This window comes from Malurus melanocephalus, unplaced genomic scaffold (assembly GCF_030028575.1).
Source record: "Malurus melanocephalus ecotype Western Australia unplaced genomic scaffold, MMel_1.1 scaffold_74, whole genome shotgun sequence".
NCBI lineage: Eukaryota > Metazoa > Chordata > Aves > Passeriformes > Maluridae > Malurus > Malurus melanocephalus.
In genome coordinates this window covers 230,515-251,748 of record NW_026623306.1, presented here as the reverse complement: position 1 = coordinate 251,748, position 21,234 = coordinate 230,515, and positions in this window count along the sequence as shown.

The window sequence follows — 21,234 nt, the reverse complement described above, 5'->3', positions numbered from 1 at the left end:
ATTTGACTTGAACTTGAGGCATCATTTTCAAACTCGAGGATCCTCCCATTCCTTATTCCAGCTCAAGATTTTGGGGAGAGTCAGATCTTTTTTCAGCTTGGTTTGAAATCGCTGCAGCATGTGGATGTGTTTAGGGATTGCAGGAAGGATCACCACAGTTTGCAGTAAATGAAGATTTAAAAACTGACTGCTCTTCCAGCTGTATGTGTGTGAGAGGCAGATCCTCTTGTAGATTTATCAGGCATGAGAACACACAAAGAGGTGCTTGTGCTCCATCCAAAGCTTCTCCTGAAGCAGTTAAGTTTTTAAGTTTGCACAGCTCTGAATCTTCTCTGTGAGTTCATATTCCTCGAGTGATCCACAGCTCCATACACAATGCTGTAATTCCTTTAACTCCACTGATTTCACCAGAGTTTGGTTGCTTTTTCCTGCCCCAACACATCCACATGGCATGAGCTTCTTTTTTCATTTCTTTTTTTTCTTTTTTTTTTTTTTTTTTTCTTTCCTTTTCTCTTCTTTTCTTTTCTTTTCCTTTCCTTTCCTTTCCTTTCCTTTTCTTTTCTTTTCTTTCCTTTCTTTTTTTTTGCTGTCACATAAATATAAAATAATGAAGCAAGGCCCAGGGGTGTGCCAGAGAAAGCACAGTGTGCCTCATATGAACTCAAGATGTCAGCTGGCTTTGTGGAAAAAGGAAGATGGATTTTGGCCCAGCCAAAGGTGCTCCATTAAGGGACATATTGAGGGATGGTGCAGGATTAGCCTGGGATACCATCAACAGCAAGGAGAGAAATTAGTTTTCTTCTATAAATGGAACACTTCTATGAGAGAATGAATCCTGAATTAACCCACAAATTGCTTAGGACTCCCTGGGAAGTGCCCTCTGTTACCATCCCTTTCTCCAAGGCAGGTGCTGTTGTGTCTCCTGGTTTGGGGCTCTCTGCAGTCACCTCTTGTCACTCTGCTGATCAGCTTTTGAGAACCTCAAACATTTGTCTGTGCTGCTGCTCACAGAGAGAATCAATAACTGTCCATGGCCAAGGAGAAGGGCAGAGGTACTYGGTTTGTGGAAAAGAATRTGGGACCAGGAAKRRGATCCAAAGGTRAGAGGAAAGGAYTTAAAAYACAGTTGAACTTYCCAAGAATTTGCTTTTCTGGAACAACCAGCAGATCCAACAATATTCATGTTAAATATATTTACAAATATATTACAAAATGAACAAACACCCCAATTCAGGTGACTGTTGCTGATTCTCTTTTAGAAAGATACATGGTGAGACCTTGTTGAATAAACATCACTGATTTGGATAAAATAAACCATTGGGGGCTGCAGTCAGTAAAACTGGCCTAGTTTGAGAAAACTCACTGCAATATTGACCCAGTGATCATCAGGGGCAGGATTCAGGCWCTCCATCATCAACAGGATCCAATGGCTCAGCATCTGGAAATGTTCAGCTTTCTCGTTGTTCTTGTCTGGGTGACAGGCTTGACTCATATGAATAGGAATCTAGAAAACTTCTTGAAGTTTTGACTCATATAAATAGGAATCTAGAAAACTTCTTGAAGTTTTGACTCATATAAATAGGAATCTAGAAAGCTTCTTAAAGTTTTCTAAAGTTTCTTCTGTGAGAAACCCCCAAATTTTTCAAGGCATGTGCTCATAGGGAACATGGGTCAGGGATTAACATCCGATCTGGAGTTAGGAAATAAAACGAGCTCTTTCCTGTTAAAATTAATTATTACAATAAAAACCCCAACCACATCAACTTCTCAGCTGGAGAAATTAACCCCACATGGAAGAGGAGTGAAACAGAAGGGCCTGGCTCCCCTTTTTATAATGGGTGTAGTTCTGAATTTAACCATTATTAAGATATACTTCTTTTTAAATGAATCCCACCCTCTTTCTAGTTAAAAAAAAAAAAAAAAAAAAAAAAACCAACCAAAAAAAACCAAAAACAACTTATTCACTGTATCACAGGAGCTTGATGTAGGTCCAGCTGTACATCCATGATTTCATTGCTCCTAGAACTGAACTGGGGATGGAAATTGAGAGTCAAAGATGAAAACCAGTGGAATTCAATATCTTCCTGAGCCTGAGCTTTGGCGCTGGTGAAGTCATGCACAGAGATTTCTGTGAAACAACTCCTCTGTGAGTGTTGGTTATGCAAAGAAACTCTGGTGTTGTGTACCAGGAGAAACAGATTTGACCTTTAGTGCAGACACTGAAGTTTAGTCTGAAATCTACACTGATATTTTTTTTAAACCTTCTCCAAAACCTACGGGAAAAGTTAGGTATTTTAAAACATTTTAAAGGGAAGAAAAGAGCTTACAATTAACATCTCTCTTAGTCTCTTGTTTTTTCTTTTAATTAAGAAACATCTGGAATCCAGTGTTGACAGATAAACCCCGTAATGTTCTTTACTTACGTTAAATGTGCTCTCCAAATCATATTTTTCACTTCTAACTCAGTGGCATCTGAAGGGCGTGTGTGGGGAAAGTGAGCCAAAGGCCAAAATATTTGCAGGAGGATTGGTGCAGTGACTTCATGGTTGGAAACACCTGAAGAACGAAGGGATGCCCACGAACCAACCTCCTTTTTGCAGCTGGAGGTGGCTGAAGGCTTCTCTGCAAGAGGATTTGTAACCAAACTATGCTCAGTTCGTGGTCCTTTTAGAGGTTCCTGTGCAAAATTAGTGCTGTTTGGGTGATTCCTGATGGCCTCTGGTGAATTGGAGCTGCTGTGGACGAGCTCAAGCAGCTCCATTCTCGTGGGAATCACTTGTAACTTTGCCAAGAAAAGCAAAGTGTTTGTTTAATGGTAACCACTCTCCAGTGGGTGGTGGGAGGGCTCTTGGCACATGACACCGTTGATATCTGAGCTTTAAGGGAAGGCTGGGTGACAAAAATCTGGCATGWAATTGCATTTAGAGCTGTGAAATCCCAGATTACTTGCTGAACACAAGCCTGTGTTCTGGCATGTTCCTCCCATGATGGGTAAAGCAGGGTTCCCTGCTAGGAACCATCTCCTACGATGGATTTTGTTTAATCTTCTCTGCTTTGTGGCAATMATCTTTTGAAGGGGACTTTGTCCACAGTAAATCTGTTTTTTTTTTCACTGGAGAAAGGCACATAAATCCCTGATGATGCTGTGGAATGTAAAGGACACATCCCAGCCTTACTGGGAATTTTTAGGGTCTCCTTACTGCTCCTGAAATTTTTTTCCTTAAAGCACCATCTCCTGGAACTCACCGATCCTGTGTTGCTTTTTGAATTTAAAGTATGTGGAGCTGCAAGTTACAGGGAAATGTTTAAAACCATGTGAGCCATATATAACCAAAGGCAAATATTGGGAATATGGTGGTTACTGGTTTTGGTTGCTCTGTACATGGAATAATTTCTTTGGGAGTTGCAGAARGATTGAGTGTCCTGATGCTTGAGTGCTTGGAGTTTCCAAGGCTGAGGGAGCAGTTCTTCCTGGACTGGAAGGATAAAAAATGTTTCTGTGTGTTCCTGGGACACATGGTASAGAATGGAGAATGTCAAGACACCTGCACTGACATTTTTAAAGCAATAATCTCAATTTTCAGTGTTCTGTCCCACACTTCATAAATGAATTATTGTGAGACATTTTAAAGAGGCTTCGCTTCAACTTCAAGTCAGAAGGTATGTCAGTAAGAAATGGTGACTAGAACTGAACAAATAGGAAAAAAATCCTTATGGATGTTATTTCAAATTCCAAAATTAATTGCTTTGGCCTATGTTCAAAAGCCTCGCATGTCAGCTTTGTGGAAAMACTTGGGTGCCAGTGTTTTACTACCAAACGAGGGTTTTAAAGCTCCAATACTTCCAGTGAGTCACTGGAAGTGAATTCGTTAATTTGGAATATCTAATTCAAATTCTGCACTGTGTTAAGTGCTGCAGTCATTCAGGTGGCAGCATCGTGATACTGAGGTTTTTTTTTCCATTTCCCTCAGAGAACAGTTGAATATTGGTCAATAAACAGACTCTGGCATTCAGAGGAACAAGACTCAGAGTCCTCTAATTCGAAACAGTGGAAATTTCGGATGGTGAAGCTATTCCAGGAAACAGTGAGCTACTGTGTTTGTAATATTCATAATTTGGAAGGATTAARAAGGGTGCTCTTGATGCATCCAAAGCTGTTCCCAGGGAGTTGACAGAGAGAAAGTTAGAGAAGCTACAGTCAATTCTTGTTTTTAATGGAAATTTTATCTGTGCAAACATGCATCTCTTGCTGGTATCCCTGCAGCTCAGATGTGAAGAACAAAGCCCTGCTCATCCAAAGGCACCCTTCTCAAATCTTTAGCTCTGCATGGCAGCAGATTCAGTAGGGAACTTGGAAGTTCTGCCAGCTCCAGGTTTATCAAGCAACTGACACTAAATCCATGCCAGCTGCCTGTGATTTCCTTCCTACCACTGTCAAACCAATACTAAATGTGAGTTTCACATTAGAAATAAATCTTTTAGTATGTTACAACMCGGTCATGTTTCTTAAAGTATGTAGAAGAGTAAGGAATCAGACTAAACTGAGGATTGTGGACAGTTTTCCTTCAGAGTAGAATGTTGTTTTTCTTAATTTGGGCTTTTCTTACGGTTATTGCCACCAGCCATGACATAAACAGGGAGGGAGGAAGACTGGAGCAGGRTCTGCTGTGGTGGGAAGGATGGGTATGGATGGGAGGGAGAGCAGGAATGCAAGRATTGGGTATCTGGGAATTTGCTGATGGTCAGATTGAACAGGGGTGGCTGTTGAGGCCGTRCTCAASAATTCCCCTTCCCAGTCCCATTGCYTCCTCTTCCTGCTGGCCTGTGTGCTTGGTGATTTAAGGAATTATTTTGTCTCTATCTCACATGAGGTGTTTTCTCTCTGCTGTCTGAGCTGAGCTGACTCCAGAGAGTCCAGAGCTGATGGCTCTTTCCAAACCAAGCAGCTCCGTGCTGCCCATGGGGGATGAGCAGACGGGAGCTGAGGAGCTCGAAAAGGGCAAGAACTAAACCCAGAGCTGCTCCTCTCTGGGCTTTTTGGTTGTGTAACCACTCACTGCCCTTTCTGAARGAGACAGAGTGTCCATGTGTGATTCCAGCAACACCACCTGCACTGGGAAGGGATGGAGCTGACACAGGATCCCCATGATGGCCCTGGGGTGGAGCGGGAGACCGTGGAGACGGTGCCTTCTGCAAATCCCTCCGTAATTCAGCTCTTACATAAGGGCTGTGAGCAATCCTGGTGTTTACACCATCCATGACCCAGCTCCTTGGCAAGTGCCCACCTGTCCCAGCTCAGCCAGCACCACCAGCCAAGAGCTGAGCTCACATACCCCAGCCCCACGGAGTGGCTGTGGATTTATCTGGGTCTGAATGAGGTCAGGACCTGGCCCAGGATCTGCAGGAATGGTCAGAGCCGGTGTGAGGAGCTGCTCACAGATCCCTGCCTCCCTCTTGCAGGCTCTGAATCCTTTTAAGGCTGCTTTGCYGCAACTAGCAATTGAAAAAATATTATTTCTGGTTGTCAAAATAGAAAAAAAGTATGAGAAATATGGATTTCACATCCCTGCGCAGAGCTTCTGGCAGCTRGTATCCTTTCTGCACTTGTAATGACAAATAATACTAACCTTAGCCATTTTGCTTGGCACTTGGGAYCGTGTTTGCTGCAGTGATTATTCTGCCCAGAACAGGGAACAGTTTGTAATCACTGCTTTGGTTTTTCACCTGCCTCACGTCCAAAACCAAGGCCAAAGGTGAGGATTAAATGTTTTATTTGCATGGGAGCAAAAGCCACATCAGTCACAGGATCCTGGAGATCAGAAAACACATAGTTTTGGAAGGCAGCAGAAAATATCCCTGCTCTCTCACAGGGTATTGTGAGCTGTGGTGGGGTTGATGGAGCCAAATACTGTGGTTGTCTTCAAAATTAATTTCTCTTATGCCGTGTCTTTTCTTCACATCTGACCATACAACATTTGCTCCCTGGAATTTGTGTTGCTAAAAGCCTGCAAGAAAGGAACAGAGAGCAGCAGAACAAAATAGAAAGGAGGAGCTCCTGAGTTCAGGTTCTGCCTGGGTGTGGCATCATTGATATCAACACCACAAGGGTTTGAAAGGCAGACCAAGGAGATGGCCACAAGGCAGGAGAGGTGGTCATATCATGATGGTGATACAAAAGCACAGAAAGTTGTCTGCTGTTGTGCCATTTGTCACCTTCCAGAGAGGCCCAAGTGTCCTGTCCATCTCAAATCCATGAGKGTGTCCTTTTGCACGTTGGCTGAGCTCTTGGATGTGATTCTGTATGATTTCCATGGGCAGTAGATACACAGAGCTCATGGGGGGGCATCTCCCTGTGCTGGGTCCCTCCTTTGCCTGCTGCACACGGACAGACATGCTCTGCACTTTCATTCATAAATCCTTTGAGCCCCAGTCAGTTTGCACAGTGATATCCAGTGATATCCTGCAATTTCAGCACGGGGTGGTCCTTTCAGTTTTCAGAATAATACCCCAGAGAGCTTTTTAACAAAATGGACGTGGTACAAGCARTTGCTGCATTGGCTATTTCCCTGCTAGACTTGTAAATATGCAAACCCATCTGGCTGGACCGTATTTTAAGAGAGTAGGGATGCTAGCTTATGTTATTACGAGGAATGGGAACATTATGAAGTGCTGTAAATTAAACCCTGATCTCCTGCACAGAGAACTTTCCATCACCACCACKTCGCAGGCGATTTCTAGGAATAGTTTCTTCTGTTTCAAGGAGAAAACGATACAAAAGCTAAACCTAGAAAATCTTCACAGAGGCTGACCCAGCTATCACCCCCCCAGCCCTCTGATTTTGCAATAAAGCAGAAGCTGATCAAACACAGTGGAGCTGTTTGGGGTGCAGGGAAGTCTCCCACGTACCACAGATGTTTACTGAACTGCCYCAATATCTCGAATCAAAACAAATGGGGCAGCTTTATCAGTAGACTTTCCCTGCTTTTCTAATCCTGTTTCTCATGCAAGCTCATTGTAATAATCCAGGCTGGATGCTGTCCAGGCAGCTGGTGGATGCTGTCATTCTTCCATTGACTTTGACAATGGAGGTATGGGCCAAGAGTGAGAACCTGGAAGAGTAATTGCCTTGACCAGGACTGGTGGGAAAAGGCATTGCTGGCAGTTTTGGAAATGGTAATTAACTRAGAGTCATGCAAAATCCCCTCCATCTCCTTCTGGATGATTGAAAGGATTCAGCTCTGCATGCCATCACTGGGGTTTTTGGCTTGGAGAGGTATTTGGAAGTTCATTCATTACTTGTTATAATCCCCCCCCAGTTCAGCTGTGCTGAAAGCGAAATATTTACATTAGAAAAAACATCCTCACTGCCAGTAACTGAGCTGCCCATTGTAGAACCTGTGAGGGAAATGAAGTCTTTATAGTGCTCTTTGCTCTGCCATTCCCTTGATCACTCACATTTTGCTCCCTTGGTGCTCCAATGCATGTGTGACCTTCAAAATAAACCCTGAGCACGGCAGCAGAGCCAGCTTTTTGCTATATAAAATTAGATTTTCAAATTCTTCCCTTTTGAACTATCCACCACTTGAATCTGTGACCAGTTTTGGACCTTGGCTACGTCTGCTCTGCTCAGACTTTCTTACTTTCTSCAGATTTATTTTGCCCCGTTAAGATGATTCGAGTCCAAACACTACATCACAAATGTGGGTTTTTCGGCCGCTCTCCAGCTCTGTGTTGAATCTTTCTCTTTTGCCTTRCTTTTAATAATTCCAGCCTATGTGGACAGAGCTGCTGCTGCTGCTGCTTTTAAGGCATGTCTTGTTGAAGCTTTGCAGGCTCTTTCAGATTTGCCCAGGTCTCTATTATAAAAGGAGAAACTAAATCTCTTATCCATTCCGCTTCCAAATCTGTGTGTTTCTCTCATTTCCAAACACTTCATTTAGAAATCTGGCCAGAGAAGCCTGAGCTAATGCCACGTGCCTCGTGCAGTTCAGTTGTTTAGTCCAGGCAAGCTTTGCTTTTGTAAACTTTTTTAGAGATCTAGAATTAAATGTGAAACATGAGTCAAACAGTTTTTGGATGTGTGTTTAACTTGGAACACTTCACGGTTATGATGTCCTGATTCAATGCAGGAGAATGTTCTTTCCTGCCCTGAACAGCTTTGTGAGATGCTATCAGATGGATAGATATGGACTTACTCATCTTGCTCCTGATTCGTTTGCTTTGGTTGCTCCAGCTCCAGCAGGGCAAACCAAGAAACTCTGCCAAAGAAACTCACGTTTTTGTGGTTTCAAAACAAAAAGAAAGCCTGGATCTGCAGGAAATGTTCCTATCTTTGAAGGAGTTTAGAGCAGACAGGCACAGAATCCACTTTGGCCTAGCACTGCAGCAGAAATGTTTCTTGCAGACCAGGTACGAGGGGATTGAGCATAGCCTGGTTAAGAAACTCTTGTCCAACCCATAAACATGTAGAGAAACCCCACCACCCTTTAATATCTGAAAGGCCACATGGGGATTTGAAAGACCAGATTTGAGTAATTCTTTACCTGATTCTTCCACCTCAAGGGTCTCCTTGTACCAAAGAACTCACATTCCTGTTCCAGTGTCTTATCTGGGTGCAGTCCTGGTGACAATTGCTGCCTTTTTGTCCTTCTGAATTTGTGCTTTGTCTTCCTGTGTCAGAGCTGCTGTGCAGGTGAACATTGGCAGAGTTTGYTTCTGCTCAACCCTGCTCAGCAGAGCAAGAGGATGTTCTGCCTTTTAGGGAGCTTGGTTTAGGTAAACTCCATCAAAGAGTGCCTCACATCCCTCAGGGAAAATTGTCTTGCAATTTTCAGCACCTCTGGAGCTGCTCTGTGCTGGGTCAGACTCTGGTGCCAGCCCCTGGCCATGCCCTGGCATTGGAGAGATTTGCACCAACATAAACATTGCTGATCACGGCTTCCTCTCCTCTGAGCACTCGTTTTGGTGTGGAAATAAAATAATGGTAATCTACAGCCACCATATCTATCYTGTATCAGGGTCAGAGCTTTCCTGACCCAAGTCCTGGCTCCCATACCTTTGGAGCTCTGTGTGTGCTCTCCGGTTTAAAGGTTTTCTGCAACAAAAAGCTATTCAAAACTCAGAACAAAAACACAGAAAAAGCAGGGCATGGTCTGTTATCCTCAGTCAGCTCGTGGAAACTCGTTGCCAATTGACCAGCATTTTCCACTCATCTGAGATAGCGATGGAGGTCAATGTTCATTTATTACCTCAGCTGGCCCGAAATGTCACCAGTGGTTGTTTATCTCAGCTATGCACCTCATGCAGCTCCAAGCTGTAGCCTTGGCTGCTTGACAGTGCAAAACCAAGTGGGACTCTGTCTGAAGTCATGTTTTATTCAGTTTCCTCTGGCCAGATTTGCTCTGTTACCCTCGTACAGTCACGTTATTTGCAGCAGTTGGCCAAAGATGCGCCCGTGTGCATCAGGAGAACTCAGAAATCCRCGGTGGAAATGGGAGGATTGGCAGGGATCTGGTGTCTCCATCAGAGAAAAGAAGCTGTGTCCACCTGAATGGCTCTCTGCTGGTTATCTGCAGGTGCAGGGTCCTCTTGTGGGTATTTCAGGCCTTATCTGGGGTCTGTGTTGTCTGTGTGAAAGAGCAGTGCTAATCTGATCAGCTTTGGCAAGTTTTTAAATGAGACCTTTTGTCATAATCCAGACTTTTGGTTTGGTACTCACTTGCCCTTCAATAAACTGGTCTCTTCTGTGGGAACAGAGTTTATGTGCAAAAGCTCTGATTAAACAGTTTTGCTGTTTTTTTAAAAACAGCAAACCTACCTTTGGTTGTTAGTAGCTTATTGAAATTCACGTTTCAGCCTAAAAGCAAGTTCAAAAACATTCCCTTTTGGAATTTCATATTTTTCCTACACTGACAACMATTCAGATCCCATTCCCTCAGCTCTGGACACAGAGAAATTTTCTCCTCATTTCTTGAGTCTAAACACTCCAGACTCTGAACATGCAGGGGTTTTCTATCCATGATTTATTACCWTGTTCATTTTAATGTTTTTTTCTTGATTGCTCCATGCTTAATGCCTTCAAAGATTTTCCTTTTTGCTAGTATGAGTATCACATAATTTTGTGGTCAGCACATGAGCAGATCAAGCCAGCCCATGGTTCTGGATTTGTGAAGCACCTTCACCATGGAATGTAAAGATCTGCTGAGCAAGATGCTGAATGAATTGACAGTTGTTTACCACATCAATCTCACCCAATAATTAAGAAAGGATGTTTTTTTGACCTTGGTGGTGGAGTTGTGCAGGGGTCACTGGCGGGGTGCTTGTCACCCGTGACGTTTATCACCCAAGGTTTTTCAAAACAGAGTGAGAACCTCCATCATCAGAGGGTTACAATGAGGTGTTTGTCACTCTGTGTGCTGGCATCTCTGGTATGAGCAAGACAGGGCACTGTGGAGGGGGCTGGGGGATTGTTCTCTCGCAATATTTGCTGTCTTAGTCTTGTGTGGTCTTTGCCAATGTTGTGTTTATTTCCCTCTTCACAGCCAGTGCAGTTTTATTCCTCATTCAGGAAAACGTCTGGCTGTCTAAAAGTGATTTTTCACCTGTATGAAGTCAAAGAACAGAAACAACATTAATYTGAGGCAGAAATAGAATTTTTGGCTCTGCTACTTTTGCTTTCTTCCAGTGATCCTGAAATTATTTAATGAATTCTTCTAGCATAGTGAGAGAGAGACATGAGGCTTAGGTTCATGTGCACATGGCAAGCATAAAYATGATTTTGAGTAATGCAGTCTTTTAGGGGCACCCCCTGGATGTTGGCTGGAATACTTCAAAATTCTGTTATCATGGAATGGGTAGGTTTGGAAGGGGCCACAGTGCTTCATCTGRTCCAACCTGCCTGTTCAATARAACTCCATTATCAATAYTCAGTCCAAATMATAACCCYTTATTTGTACATTMATTTATTTATTTMCTTAGTTATTGGGGCATAGGAGAGAAAATAATGGAAGAATCCAGAATAGATACCTCCTGCATCATCTGGTGACCTGGAAAAAAAGCTCAAGATGTAGTATGAACTCAGGGAATTTCAGGTCAGGGTTGTAGTGCTCCATCATTGTCCTTCCTCATCATTACAGATTTATCTGCTGCCTTTAACTCCAGTAACAGTCAGAATAACATTTTTTTTGGTGACAGCATAATTTTTCTCCCTTCTAGCTTTCACTTCTTGGTTCCCCCAAGTATCTGAGCAAACACAACCACAGCCACAGGGAGCCAGCAAAGATGTAAAACACTGAGCGGTGATTGGGAAACCACAGATTGGTGTCAGATCCCTTTGTCCACGCTTGTCCTCTGAGATCAGGATGTGTAGCAATCCATCCCTTYCTCTAAAACTGTACCTGCCCCACTAATGTTTGGGATATGGGTGCAAAATCAGAGCATGGGTGGCTCCTGAGAAGCAAATCTGTATCTGGTACTGACCAGTGGTCCAGTGGTAAATAAAATCTGGGTAACCTGACCCAAATTCAAAGTGGAACAAACCCCACATTTTCTTTCAACCATGCTGTTGGTGCTGAAGKGTGGTCTGCCTCTGCTGTGGTATTTTTACTGGTGAGGAACTGGGGGAAGTAGGGAACTGTAAACCCATTTGGTTCAGATAATCTGTTACATGAACTCCGTTGTTGAAGAGAAGGGAAAWAAACCCCCGTAAAATATTTATTTAGAAAGTGCAGCTTGTTCCCATTTGTGACCAAACATATTAAGAAGACTGAGCTTTGTGGGGGCATTTTTGAATGGAGGAGGGGGGAACCCTGTAATCACAAAAGCCTGTGAAAAGAGGTTATTTTTTCCTAAGGAAAGGAGCCCATTAAGAAATTTTAATGTACAAGACATGTAGCACCAAAACATTGACCTCTCTGCTCTCAGTCTGTTCAGCTCCTCTTCTCCTGCAGAGCTTTTTCCTTCAGTGTCTGTAGCTCTCCTCCCTTTTTACCTCTCACATCTCCTCTGCCTTTCCTCCATTTGGAGCACAAGGAAAATGAGGAGTTCTTTAAAATCCAGCTCCCTGTGACATCCCAAAAAAACTGATGGGGGCTCTCACCTCAGGCTGGAAAAGAGGAAGCTGCCACCTCAGATCAGCAACGGGGTACAGGGCATGATGGGCTGGACCTCTGCACCAACAAGAGAGGTCTCAGCCAGATAAAATGTTTGTTGAAAAGTTGTGACAGATAGACTGAACTCTGTAAGTTTACAGTAGGAAATGCTGGATAAAAAGTTTATGGTCTGGATTGTACAGGAAAGTGGAGTTTGACAGACAAAGTGTTTCCTTGGGTCTTAAAAGCTACAAAACTCTTCATTTATTGGAGGAGAATTAGTGTGAAGTAGTATAAAAATGTTAACTGCAGGGGCTTTCAGAGAAGCTTAAAAGTTAGGAACTCAGCTGTCAAATAACTCATCATATCTACTGCAGGAAAATGCAATGAAACAATTTATTTCCTCTGCTGAATTTCACACTTCTGGGAGGGGTTAACATATTTTATGCTGGATTAAGGTGTTCCATACCTTACAGAATAAATGCAAGTGCCACATTTTTTTGGGAAACACACTCCCCTGTGCCAGTTTGTTTGTGCTGAAAGTTCAAGTGGGTTCCTTGGTGATTTAAATCCACCATGAAACGCAGCAGGAACATGGGACTGCAAGGAGTAAATGTCATATTGAGTAATCCCTGCTGAAAGAGAGGGCTCTGTTTTTATCCTCGCCAGGAAAGATTCGTGGCACATTATGGAAGGGGGAAGAGGACATTTCATGAGATGCTCCTGGAATAATTCTGGGTTGGGATGGCTTTTCAAAGGAGCTGATTGAACCAACTCCTCCATCCCCAAAAATGTTACATAAGAACCTCTGGCAAAACCAGCACACACACGCTTCTCGTACAAAGGACTGAAAAACCAACCCAGATGTTTACAAAGCAACCACAAAAGACCGGAAGAAAAACAAACATACAGAGACTTTTTAAATGCAGAGCAACCAACAAACACAGGAAAAAAAAAAATATCCATGTTCCTGGCAGTAGCTTTTGAACATACTGAAGCCATTTGGGGCAGCCCTTCTTTAAACTTCCCCCCATGGCAGGTTTGAATTATCAGTTATGTTTTCATTCATCACTTGAGGTCAAAGACTTCATCTTTCAATATAGGCCTGCCCTCCTCTGAAAAGACAGATGGAAAAAGTGTAGCAAATCTTCATCTATTGCTTGATGATTMGTCCTAATTGTTTTACCCTGCTTTCCTCTGCTTCCCTTCTCCTGACAGAAGCGAGGACATARAAGAGGATATTCTCTTCTCACTCTGTGAGCAAACTTGTGCTGCTCCTGCTTCCCACTGGCCTCCAAGATTCTTTGGAATGGTTGAAATCGGCATTTTTGCAGGTCCGAAATCAAACTGGACCACAGTGCAAATTTCTGTGTGTCCTCTCCCTTCAGGCTGACCTTTTCCTGGAGACTCCTTCATGCTTTGGAAGGTGAGAGGAGCTCTGGCTGGAAACACTSTCYTCCCAGAATGAAAARCYTTTCTGTGACACTGATGAAAGMAAGAKKATGGTTTTCCAAACAATATGGASCCTTGCACATCTGCTCCTGAGTGTATGGATTGCACTGAGTGAGGAGTTCTGAACCAACATCATGGTCTTCTTTGACCAAAGCCACTATTGTGTTTTTTAGGGCAGAAAAAAAGAGYTTTTTTTTCYTCTCCGAGGTATTTCTATGTCTCCTTTGTTTCCTCAGTGAGAATAGCTTGGAAAAATGCATTGCATTTGGACAATTCATGCAGTCGCTCCTGAAATGCAGCTTACATTTTCCAGATGGCTTAATAACAAACTGWTTTAATATCCTTTGCACTTATATAAAAGTATTAAAGGATCTCACAGATTCTTGTGCCTGGATGAGGTGGTCCTGAACAGAGAGCTACCAAACACAAGGCTAATTCGGATTTGTTTATGAACTTCGCAGCTTTGTTGCTAATTAATTACATTAACTTACAGTGAAGGTATCAGAATTAATGCTGCTTTTTCTCCAAGAAAACTGTGTCTGCTGCTCCTAAGCACGACAAAACACTTTAAAGGCTGTTTACTTTGGCTTCTGGTGTCCTGGATTTGCTGAAGAAGGTCATGGCTTTTGTCCTCATCTACCTACGAGACGAAGTGCCTGAAGAGGAAAAATGCTCCTTTCGGGCTGGAATGTTGAGGCTGCAATTTATYGTACAGGACTTGAAAGAGGAATTTTCAGTTTTAACTTGTTTGAAGGGGAAGGGGCTGGTGAAAGAATTTAAGGGCACTTCTGAAATGAATGTTGCCTGTCCGTGGAACGGCCTAGAAAGGAAACATCCGAGGGGATCTGTAGCTCAGCTATTCCACACCGCCTGAACAGAATAATGAAACACTTCTCTCGAGATTTACGAGCCTGGAAAAYACACTGCAGATTTCCATCGAGGCCTGAAAATRCTGCAGCCTGCTGTTGTAATTTCTRGTACATCTCTTTTTCTACAAKCAGYACGGGCTGGGAGTATTGGGRAGGAATCGGAGATGAAGTGCAAAGGCAAACACAGAAAATAAAACATATTCTTTGCTGTCGTGACACTCCCAAGATGCAACTGTGAAAGTAGTTTTATCTTTCTAGTGCAAATTCCCTGTACTTTTTTTTTTGTGTTGTTGTTTTTATAATTAAATGCTGCCTCCAAATTACCACCATTCTCGGCTGTAATGCCAATCTCTCCTGCTGCAAGTGTTTTCTATCATGGATTGTGTCACAAACCATGGAGTAGATAATGCTCCTTGGCATCTGCTGGTGGCATTGTTGYATTATTTAATCACTGCTGTATTTTTCAAATGTCCACCCCACAGGTTTGAGAATGACTTTCTTACCTGGTTAGATGCATCAACTCAAGGAATGAAATCTCACCCACCAGTCCTGGGTCTCAGTTCTAGCAGTGGAGACCAAACCCTCAGAGTACACACTCAAAGAAGGAATATTTTGTGCTGTCACCTCTCAGACACCTTCCTCAGTGCCAGATTCTCAGCAGAGCTTTAGAAGACCAGCTTTGAGCTCTGCTGAAAACCCAGCTTGCAACTTGGCTGTCAGAGAGTGGATATGAACTCTTCCAAAAATCAAGTGCTGAACCCTTCTACTAAAAGAACCTTCCCTGCAAGKTTTTCCCCAAAGGCATCCCAAAAGATCCTATGGCCTAAGCAAAGAAAATAAATCCATCCTGATCCATGGCTCTGCATCCTGACAGGAATTGCCTTCTACAAACTCCCTCACGTGGGCCTGGCTGGTGATTTCCTCGTAAGGTGCCACAGGCAAGGACAATCCCGGCTGCATTTTCAAATTTTGCGGGTGGAGAATCAGAACAARTGCCCTGTGTGTGATGATTGATACTGCCAGGCGGACAATAATTGTGATTTACACACGATTTCTTTATTCTTGAGGGGAAATCCCAGATGCCAAGTATGTTAACGAGGTATGTAATGGTGTGTTAACGGACACCATTAGTTTTGCTGGACAAAACCGAGAGCCCTGCCAAAACAAACCTTCTCCAGTGGTACGTTTTATGGATCAGCAGATTCTGAGAATGCTTCAGAGCGGGGCTGGATGGCGAGGCACACGCTCTGGGATTGGCTAACAGTTTCCTAACCACAAGTTTAAAGGTATCTGTTAGTAATTAAATGCACTCGAGCAGTTGTTAATTCCAATGTTGCGCAATTTCTCTATGAGGTGCAATAATTGCAGCCCGGAAATAGTTTGTTTTAATGTTGTGACCAGATTAGCGTGGAAAGCAGTCCCAGCTTGCAGCAGCTCGTGTTGGCTTCTGTCACCAGGGTGGAGGAGCTGGTCTGTGCTGGGGAATGTGCCCAGGGTGTGCAGGGAGCTGTGCCTCCCAAACCCTTCCTAGCACGGGCAGAACCTGCTGGTGAGCTCAGCAAAGTTCCTGGGAGATGACCTTGGTGCCACTGTGAAACTCTGACAAATCCTCTGGGCTGATTTCTGGGCGCTGAGGAGCTCCTGGTTCAGCTGCTTTGCAGACACTCCTGCACAGGGGGAATCAGGGTGGCTCGGTGCCTTTTTGGGGTGTGCCAAGGTCTAGCCTAGTGTGAGAGGCTTTGGGCTGCACCTGAGTTAAAAATGCTCATGGATACACGTGCACATTCCCAGCAGGAGCTGCCTGCAGMTTGGCAAGAAGAATTTGTCCTCTGCATACCACCCTCCCATCCTGCGCTGCGTTCCCTGAGAAAGCCCGATCTCCATTTCAAATTGGATTCTTTTGTATAATCCATGGTTAACAAATTTTTTTTTTTGTGAACCTGGACTTTTCTGTTTCCAGCAAAACAGGTTTAATTCAGATTGTGGGGATTTCTACAGTGCTAGATGGGCTGGACAGCATAGGACAGTGGCATCCTGGAATTGTTGTGCCAAAGTATTTGTCCCAGGGTTTGGATCACTGGACAGATGTGAACATCCTGAAATCTCAGAAATCTCCAAAGCRCATTTTATAAAAACCAAACTGTGTGATCCATTTACTCCAGAGCAGAACTTCTAGAGTCTCTCTGTATTTGTTTTTGCTCAGCTGTTCAGCATAAATGTACTCAATAAATGTACTCCTTGAAGCAGATTATTGCTTCAGTTATGAACCCTCACATATTAATACAAGAATTTTGGAGCACAAATATAAATTAAATAAATGCATGACAAAGCAGTAACGATCCAGCAGTGATGCTGCTTCTTCCTCTGAAAGGTTTCCATTCATCTCAGACATGATAGTCTAATCTTTRGCTGAGACAAGAGGGTTACCTGGATGGTTTCCAGTTGTTAATGGGAGCTGTGAAAATCCTGTGCATATCAGCAGGAGAAATGCCCCCTCTTCCCAAAAGGAAAGGTTTTGGTTGCCCTTTGTGCATTACAATAACCAGCCACCAGAGTTAATTGCTTTTTGTACCACTTTCCCTCCCCTCCTCGTATCTTTATCTCTTCATGCCATAAAAACATTGCATTTTAAAATGAAATCAAGGAGACAGAAAACAGAGGAGACACGTTTTGCATAAAAGAAGAAACAYGTGTTAGGAATAAAGCCTCGAAGTGGGCAAACATATTGAAGACATCCACGCCTTCCCCCTCTGCCCCTTCACAGGGAAGCAGGAACGAAGCACCTCTCCTGTCTCTCCTGGCTGGGATGGGGGCTTGGTTTTCCTGTAAAATCAACAGCTGAACTCCCAGGAGAGGGGTCAGGCAGGCTCAGGGCAAAGCAAGGAGTGGCAAAGCAAAGTTTTCCCACTTTGTTCTGTTCTGAGTGGATGTGAGAATGTTCTGGTGCTACTGGAGCTGAGCATGCAGCTGGCACGGGCAGGTGGAATTCCTCTGGCAGAGCCAGAGATGGCTCTGGAYGGTTTTTCAAGGGAGGGAGTTGTTCTCGTTGCTCCTGGGAAGGACAGGGAGGCACGGATTAATCACGTTCATCCTCCGTGACAATCCTGCTCAGGACATCCAGARCACGCTTGTGCTGCAGTCAGACCTGGGTCAGTGTCAGTGAACTGGAGCTGGCACGGGGAATCCAGCATGGATTGCACAACTTTCCCATGAAAATGTTTCAGTGACTCACTCACAAAAACCTCCCTGGTGCTGCTGACCTGCTCCCCTCACCTGGGCTGGGTCACAAGCCCTGCAGTGATGCCAGGGCAGGCAGAGCTGGAGAATGAAGGGCTTTCAGGCAGTCTGACTCCACCTGGGCTGCTCCTTCTTTTCTCCTTCGCCAAGAAAAATAAAAACTTATTCTCCCCACCAAATCCTTGAAAAGGTTCGGGGAGGGGGGGAACTACAGAAATATTTTAAGTGCTTGTTGTTTTTCCTAAAGCGGGCAAAAATGCAATGTGGTTTTGTTCTAGCCACGCAAATATTTATGTGAACAAGAGAGAGGTGAGATCAGAGAGAATCGCTGGGTTTGGGCTGTGACACAGSCTTTGGTGCCAGAGATGTGGATTTGCTCTTGGCTTTGCCACAGCTTGCCTGTGAAACCTTGAACCAGTCCCACTCMCCTCTGTGCTCCCTTCTGCTACAGCTGATGAGAATGCTCTTTTTGGGTGTCAGCTGCATGGAGTTGGGACAGATTTGGGTGAAAAAGGAGCTTTTCAACTCAACATGAAGATCTGAGCRCTCAGGTGATGTAGTAATAGTGGGAAATGATGGCAATTTGAGCTCAGGAGGGCACCACCAAAATTTGTGCCTTGCTCTGCCGGAGTCTGCTCCGTGCTGCTGCGACAATGCAAACAATGGTCTGCATTCAGTGAGCAGCTCCTCAAATTTCCTGTGGATATCCCCAGCAAATCTGTATTTAAATAAGCAATAGTTTCTTAATCCTGGGCTGCAAGTTGCTGGGGCAATTTGTACTCAAGGTGAACGCTGAGGTTAGGGAGATGTTGAGATGTATAAAAGAAGCTTGCCATGGAAATTGTTTCCAGCTGTTTTCATCGTGCCCCACTTCTGCAGAATAAACCAAACATTTTAGCTTTCAGTTATTTCCTTCTGGACTCTGTAAAGCTACCTGTTCTCAAAAGCATTATTTGGTGTCTTTAAGTGCTTTAGTCTGATGTTTTTACAGTTGTATTCAGCCAGTCAAGGAAAATGCCTCTAAATAGATAGGAAAGGCAGCTGAAAAGATTGAAAAGCAGCGTGATTAAATGAAAATATCCATTCAGTTTGACTTGYTGAAAGCATAAAAATATTTTGGTAATACATTTTGGATATGCTAGAATTTCTCCTCAGCCYAGTCCTCCCCTGCCAAACTGGCCAAGGCCATAGAATTTAGCAAATAACACGAATTGGTGTCCAGTTTCCTCCACATTTCTTGTCATATCTAAGTGGACACTGCAGCCCAAATGACTCAGAGCATGGCTCAAACCTGTGTTTCTGGGTCCACTCCCAGTCCTAGCAGAAATGGGTACARATTTGAAATCTTTTGCTAAGATAAACATCAGTCTCAAAGGAATCAACATTTCTGCTAAGTATTTTCATGTAGAGGAGCGAGCAAATTATGTCGCAAGAGTTTTAAAGACTTTTGCTTGACTTTTGCTCCAAAAACTAAAGGAATTATGTGTCTGCTGTGATCCTCCTGTGCCTTATCTTGATCTTAAAGGCCTGAAAAGATCAGATCTTTCATCCTGGTAACTGAAAAATTTATTCTCAGAAGTGAAAATATATTCTACCTTTTTTCTTTAATTAATCCATTTCTGTTTAAATCCATTTCTCTCTGAAGAGCGATTGTTAARTGCTGRTTGCCCACTTGCCCRGTATGAATATGCYACCTTAARAGAAAAGTAATTGATTTCTGGCCARAAGGACAGGAGAAAGGTTAGGAATGTGCAACAAGGTTTCTCATAACTTTGGAGGAGGCAGATGTTTCTCTTCTGCTCCCAACCTTCATTTTCTTTGCATGAAGAACGAGTTCTTTAAAACCAAATAAATATCCCTTTGAGAAGAGCGTGGCTCCCACTGTTATTCTTTGCATTAACTCTTTGGTAGCTAAGGCAGAGTTCAGCTTGTTGATTTTTTTTGTGAAAAACTAAAGGAAGAGAGGCTACAGTGTAATTTTTTTTTCTATAAATGGCTTCAATTATGGCTCAAGAGCCACTCAAAGGAGGAACAACAGCAACAACAACAAACKCTCTGACATCTGACATAACATGGATTGTCATTGCTCATTCTAGGTAGAGTAAATATGACTAAAAATACTCTCTTCTTGCAATTAAGATTTCATTTAAACATCCATAATTGCAAACATAGCAGCACATATTTCATATTTATGAGGATAGCAGAGGGGAATTTTGGAAGCAGTAACTGAGAGAACGTTTCTACAAGGGCAGGCAGAGAGGAGAGACAAGGAAAGGTTGTGATTTGTGGTAGAAGTGCACAGGGTGATGTCCCCTGTCCCTGCCTGGCTCCTCTGGGACATTTCCTCTGGGTCTTGGTGACGGACACAATGGGATGCCATTSCCCTCCTTGTCTCAGCAAAGCCCACAGCCTAGAGAAAAGGTGATAAATGTCTAATTTCAGGTTAAAATCCTCCCCCTGGGGATGCCCTGAGCTAATGCAGCTACTTCCACCCTCCACAGCCCCTGTTTCCCAGGGAAAAGGACCGAAATGTTTCCCAGGGCAGAAAGCCTGGCAGGGGAGAGCATCTGTGTGTGTTTGGGACTGGACACTGAGATCTCTGGGGCCACAGGCTGGGGGTCACTGGCAAGGTAACCTTGGCCACAGTTTGTCTTCCTAGAGCCTGACTGATGGGAAATGTGGACAAAAGCCTTTGTGAAGCTCTGCTGGCCATATGTCCTGTGCAAGGAACACTGGGCCTGTTTACCCACCAGGCCTGAGGGAGGCATTTGGTTCCTAAGTTTATAAATCAGCACGGTGACCCCTTTTCCAGAGGATGGAGGAAAGGCTGAGGATTTACAGAAACTGTCCCAAGTTTGGCCRTGATGGGATCAATGAACTCTGCTGCTTTCCTCTCCTCCCTGCCCTGTGCTGGGCATTTAGGATTTTCAGAAGTACCTGGTAGGAGATCTTGGGGGGGAAAGAGAAAAGAAAAAACGGAGAGATGGGTAAAAAGTGCGAAAAAGGGTGAGACAAGAGTTTCCTCAGAGGAAACCTGCTGTAGTCAGAGGAGCAGAATTTGGATGTGAAAGGTGTGACATTCCTTGTGTGGGCTGGGTGTTGTGGGAATCTGGGATAGCCCAAGCAGGACACAGGGGGATGACAGCCAAAGGACAGAGTCTGTGGGGTCAAGGCTAAAAGCACACCACCCAAGCAGGACCAGATCTGAGGGGTTCAGCTGCTGCCTCACACCCATGGGCTTCCCTGCCCAACAGGATGGGAGAGCCTTCCCAAAAAACCTCTGCTGGGCTTAGAACGGGATGGGAGGTGGAGTCATGGACCCGGGAGGAAGAGGGTTTTCCACATTTGAAGATCACAGGTGGCTCTCCTGGGGTCTCTGTGATTTATTGTTTCACACTGTGTGAAAGGGGGGCTCTCAGCCCACCCACACTCAGCCTTTTTTTCCCATAACAAACACAAGAACATAGAACATGTGAGTGAGTGCCACATGTTTGAACTCAGCTGACTCCTTCCTCACCTCCGTGACCAGAGCTGTCCACAGAATCACAAAACAGTTTGGGYTGGGARGGACCTGAAAGATCATCTTG